Genomic DNA, 6,092 nt, shown 5'->3' on the forward strand with positions numbered 1-6,092 from the left:
TACCCACTTCTGTTTCTAGAAAATGCTTGACAACTGTTGAGACTCCCTTATTCTCGCAGTTCATATTCATATTCACTGCCAGTGCAAAATATCTTTATGTATATGTGTATAAAAAAAATAATAAAGGCAAAGAATGGCTAAAAGAAAATGAACAAAATCCATATTGAGATAATTTTTTAGAAAATGATTGAAGTTTTAACCCAAGAGAGGACTCTTAGAGTTTCTTATAGCTTAGAATAAGAACATGTCAATCACGATTAAGCTTCTGGAATTGGAATCCCTTTGAAATGCAGCTGTTTCTTCTTTAATTGTGGCAGCGGAGTTGGAAGAAAAGAAAGGTCCAGCCTTCCAAGATGAGTCAGGAATACAAAACAGCTCAGGATTAGTTGGGGAGTTCAAAGGTCGGTAATTACACTAAGGAGTTCCCAGACACAGAGAAAACATTAAACAGGTCACCTACCAAACGGGCAACAGACTTTTGTCTTCCCCCCTCCCTCTCTTTTTGTTTTGTGAAAGAAATTATCTCGAAAAGATAGGTTTCTAGACAGAATCAAAAGCAGCCTAGGGATGACCAACTGATTTGCAAGGAATACATACAGGCGTAGCTAGCATTGTCCTGTAATATGATGGGACCTCCCTAAAGAGGGTCCTGGGTATTCCTCCCCCCACCACACTCCCCCAAACCAAAATGTCAGAATTTCCCTCTGGGTGGTGTCATCCAACCAGGTGTCTTCTACTTTCTTCTGTCTTTTCCTGAAGATCAGCTGTTAATTCATCCCCAACATTCACTCAGTTGTGTATAGTAGAGGAGGAGGTTCTGGGGATAACAGCAAAATAGTGAAGTGCCTTCCATGCAGAAAACCCTCTAAAAAGGTAAAGGTTCCCCTCGCACATATGTGCTAGTCATTCCCGACTCTACGGGGTGGTGCTCATCACTGTTTCAAAGCTGAAGAGCCAGCGCTGTCCGAAGACGTCTCCGTGGTCATGTGGCCGGCATGACTAAATGCCAAAGGCGCACGGAACGCTGTTAACCTTCCTATCAAAGGTGGTTCCTATTTTTCTACTTGCATTTTTTATGTGCTTTCGAACTGCTAGGTTGGCAGAAGCTGGGACAAGTAATGGGAGCTCACCACGTTATGCGGCACTAGGGATTCGAAACGCTGAACTGCCGACCTTTCAATTGACTTACAAGAAATTATTTTCAAGGTCAATTTTCACATGCTTCCAACTAAGGGAGAGTGGCATGGACAGTGGGGAGAATTATTGAGCAATATGACACTAACTCTGAGGCGAAGAACTGTCTTTATCACTGAAGCAGAAAATGTCAGCTACCAACTTTATTTTGATTAGAACACTTCTTCCCTTAGACTTTCACAGATTATTTTTCTTGGATGTTGTCTTTCGCAAACATCTGAATGCCGAAATGATTATTTTAAAACAGTATCTAGTTAATAGACAGGATAGCAAGTAAGACCGATACTATTTGAAGAATAGTCATTAGATATTAGAGAATAAGCTAATTCTCTGTGTATTTAATTTTTTTTAAAATTTGATTTATATGCCGCCCTTCTCCGGAGACTCAGGGCGGCTTACAATGCCCTGTTAAGCAATATTGAATATTGGACAGAGATTCAATTGGACAGACAATATCTGTCCAATTGAATATTGGACAGAGAAGGAAAAAGAAAAAAAGTCAGAAAACACCAAAATCTGGGGACGTATATTCCATTAGCTAAAGATGGAATGCTCATATTAATGTAACTTTCACACACTCAAATGTTCTACTAGAATTACTGACTGAAGCAAATATCTCTTCTGCTTCCCAGCCAACTGCATGCAAGGTTCAGCATGCTAGATGGTGGATAAGTCACAATCTCTGACGTGTGAAATCATGATTTGTGAAATAACTCACGGGGGCTGGGTTCAATCCACACTAAGAAATAAACCATAGTTTTCAGCCCACTGTTACTGAATTTTCACACAATTGAATCGAAAATGAAAGCAACTATACTATAGCTTAGGACAATATGTGAACCCAGAGATTCATAATAGAAATATTTTGCTATGGTGTATTAGTAAAGGTAATTCCCCTAGAGAAAAAAGAGTGCCTGGGAAGCCTCTTTAAAGGTCCATGAGAGAAGAAAAGTACTAGGTAGCCAAAAAAAAGTTTAAAATAGTGATATAGGGAAATGCTGAAATGAAATGTGAAAACACTTCACATTTGAGCCCAAACAGAAATGAATGTAACTCTGATACAGGGGTGTCAAACTCTGTCATCACGGCATTGTCACGTGACGTATCACGACTTTTCCCCTTTTGCTAAACTGGGCGTAGGTGTGGCCAGCACATGATGCATCCAGCCCGTGGGCCGCGAATTTGACATTTGAAAATTTGAATTTGAATTTGACATTTGAAAATTTGAATCTTGCTCTAATGTAATTATTAAAAAGAACTGAAACAGCTGTTGGCAAGACAGTCTAGATTATGGTAATGAAATTTATATGTAATTTAACTTTTGAAATAGTTTCCTGCTGGTGATTATTAGCTCCACAGAGAGCCAAGTCATAATACAGGTAGTTCTTATTTAGCGACCAAAATTGGAACATGGTTGCTAAGCAAAGCAGTCACTAAGTGAAACATCAAGATTCTATAATTTGACTTCAACATTCAGTCCTGCAAAGGCTGTAAACGCAAGGATTATACTACTTTTTCATCACTGTCATAATTGTGAATGGTTACCAAACAAGGACCTACTTCTATAGTTATTAGGCCCAGTCCTAGTTTTGTGAACAATGAATAGGAGAAAACATATCAATCCATCATTTGTCTTCATCCAATTCTATTTTTTCATAACTGCTTTTAATTTTTTTCCTGGGCAGTATCTTAGGAGAAAAATATCTCCTACATTGTATCTGTTTTGACCATTAATTATCTCCTGTATAAGGACATTATTATTAATCTGCCATAGTTTTCAGAACTGAGAGCCATCCAATGGTTCAGCTCTCCCATTTCAGAATGCAGAAGGGAACATTTGTTTGAATGTACTCTCATAATTAGGAAACCTCTCCCTTTATGTGATGAGCCTTTCGTGCACCATTACCATTCTATCTATATAAAATTACGATAGCTAAATACAGAAGCTAGGCTATAACTGAGAGAATCCTTGTAACAAGGAAAAGCTTACATGAACTCCAGTGGTCCAATCCAGAATCAAATATATCTCTTTACGTAAATTAACTGAATGTAACATGCAGTAAGTGAATCTATGCACAACAAAGGATTTAGGCTGGAGTACACAGGTTTGTCTGCCTATGTGCCCCACTCCCTCCTTCTTTCAAGAAGCAACTAACATCTGCACAGGTGGTATCTCCTAGATGTTATCTTTGAGAAAGACAGATTTTTTAATTTCAGTTCACCCTGGTTGTCTTTTTAGAAGTTTGGCCAAACAGTTTCAGCTAAGCAGCATGGTTTGTGCTAATCAAGCTATGTTTTATTATGTTTAACCAGCTATTAGATTACAATCTCAAACGGGGGTATTTTTTTAAAATTATCATACTTTTAAAATTTTTCCACTACATACAAACACTAATATTATTTATCCCCTAGCATACTGTTAAACAAAACATGTGTCATTATATCTTATGATTTGAGAAGCCATTTGTCTTTCTTTTGTGCTATTCTCCAGGTTCCCAAGGCTTTTTCTAATAACTTTGTGGAGGTTTGTTCATTTTCTGATAATTCACTGCACCTCGATTTCTTGTCTTCAGAAAGATACCAGTTTTGTTTTTTTTTAAACAGAATTAGTACGTCACATCTGTGGTCTTTGATTTATTTCAAAACAGGATCAACTTAATAGGTATATTAATGCCAATTAGGAAAGGCATTCGTCTTTTTAGCACTCTAGGTTTTAAGACTCGTTCCTGATGTGTAACAGAGTTTTTTGTAAGAAGGTTCCATTAACAAATTTGAAAAAACAAACAAAAATTACACTGAAGAATATAGTGAGGTGAGGAAACCCAAAATATATAGGAATGTTATCAGTTTCTTGTTTTTCGGAACAATGATATGGACATGTTGCTATTAATATGTTAGATGAGAGAATGTGGGAGGCTGGATACAATCGTTTCTGACTGCCCATCACAGCTGTTTCATCCATGTTCTGCTGTAATGTATTTTGGTGTCTTGGAATGTAGTTTTAATGTAAGAGTGGTGTCTAGAAAAACTGCCAGTGATGGCACAGATGCACTCGCAGTTATCGAGATTTGGGAAAAACCATTGTGTCTAAACCAGGGGTGTCAAACTTGATTTCATTGAGGGCCGCATCAGGGTTATTTTTGACCTGGGGGGTGGGTGGGGGGGAGCATGACTACCTCGACATCACTCCTGTCGGGAGCACCTGTGGTGGCCTGAGTGCGCAGCCCTCCCGAGCTCCATTTTTACTGGCAGAGGGTTGCAGGAGGCCGTGGCAGCCGAAAATGGAGCTCAGGAGCTCATTTTTGCTGGTAGAAGCACCGCAGCCAGTCCTTCACTGTTTCCAGGGCGGTCCTGCGGACCAGATCTAAGTACTCCATAGGCAAGATCCAGCCCCCAGGCCTTGAGTTTGACACCCCTGGTCTAAACAATTCATAAAAGAAAAAGACACAAAGGCATGAATTTTCTTCACTTCTCCCTTCTGTTTTTAGTCAATACTGGTTTGTCCACTTTGATAAAATAGTTCAGAATGAGATTTGCAGACTTGCAGGTTTTCTTTCAGAAGACACAACTGGAGCCAATATTTATGGATGGCACATTTTCATTTTGGACTATTTGGATATATTGCTTTTTATAATGCATCTATCTTTCCATTTACTTGGAGTGATTTGCAGCAGCCACTATGTTGAAGTGCCTTACTTGTGTGTGTGTGTTTTCTAGATGAACCTTTTAATTTCTGAAATGTGATAAAAGCAATAGTTGGTATTTTCTCCCTTCCACTGTAGCCTTGTTTCATATTCAATATTTATCTCACTGAACCAGGAGCTGCCATTATCAGTGTAACTACAGAGTTAAATTATAGCACTGAGCCTTCATGTGGCCAACTTCAAATTTTTTGGAGGACAATCATCTACCTGCTGGGTGGCAGACTGGAGATAATAAGGCAGTGATATAGGACTGAAATGTCATTGTTCACAAATGGCCTGGATCAGAACATAGGTTTCTTGATCTTAACTCATTTTACTAAGAACCCATAACATTAATATTGAAATTAATTTAATTAAAAGATGTCGATTTCAGCTCTGATTTCTTACCTGAGTTTAATCGGAACAGTAGCTTTTATGTATAACACAGCAGTAGTTTCTTTTGAAAAACAATTCTTTTGTCCTAAATCAAGAGCTTATTCTGTTTTATTCTTTAACAGACAAATGACTAACAGTGTTAAAGAAGTGTTTGGATATCATTATGTTCAGGCAAACATTTTAAATACATTCTTCCTCTGGAAGGTCTGTTCTTCAGATACAGAAGATCGTTTCCTTTGTCATCCCTATACGGTACTATGGAATGAACTTCCATAGGAACTGTATTTGCACTACTTAACTTTTAAGAAAATAGTTAGGACACACCTTAAATCTAGGTTTTTAAAATTATTTAAAATTATTTTAACAATAGGCTTCTTCTTCTTGTGCCATATCCGTCATTGGACATTGGCGATCATGTTGGCAATCCTATTTTTATCAACAGCTGCACGAAAAAGTGCTGCTGAGTTTTCACATGAATAAATTCAGCTACTTCTGACTGGAAACTATAGTTTGTCTGTGAAAGTTGTATACCAATGATTTTTATGTCAGTATAAGGATAGGAGTGAAGTAGCTGTCAGCATAAATTGCTGCTCCTCTCAGAAATAAAAGCAGCAAAGAAAGCTGGCAACTTATGTATAACAAGATTAAATTTACACATTCAAGAATATTTCCTACAGTTTAAATTCATATATCCAATGCATCTGGAGTACATCTAATTTGGTAGGAAAAGGCTGTGGTTGCTCAATGTAAAAAGCAAAATACTTTTCAGTATGTATATAGTCAGAGGTACTTTTAAATTTGTTTCTTCAAAACTTTTTT

The sequence above is a fragment of the Pantherophis guttatus genome, chromosome 1 (genome assembly GCF_059756535.1).
Source record: "Pantherophis guttatus breed Tessera chromosome 1, ASM5975653v1, whole genome shotgun sequence".
Classification (NCBI taxonomy): domain Eukaryota; kingdom Metazoa; phylum Chordata; class Lepidosauria; order Squamata; family Colubridae; genus Pantherophis; species Pantherophis guttatus.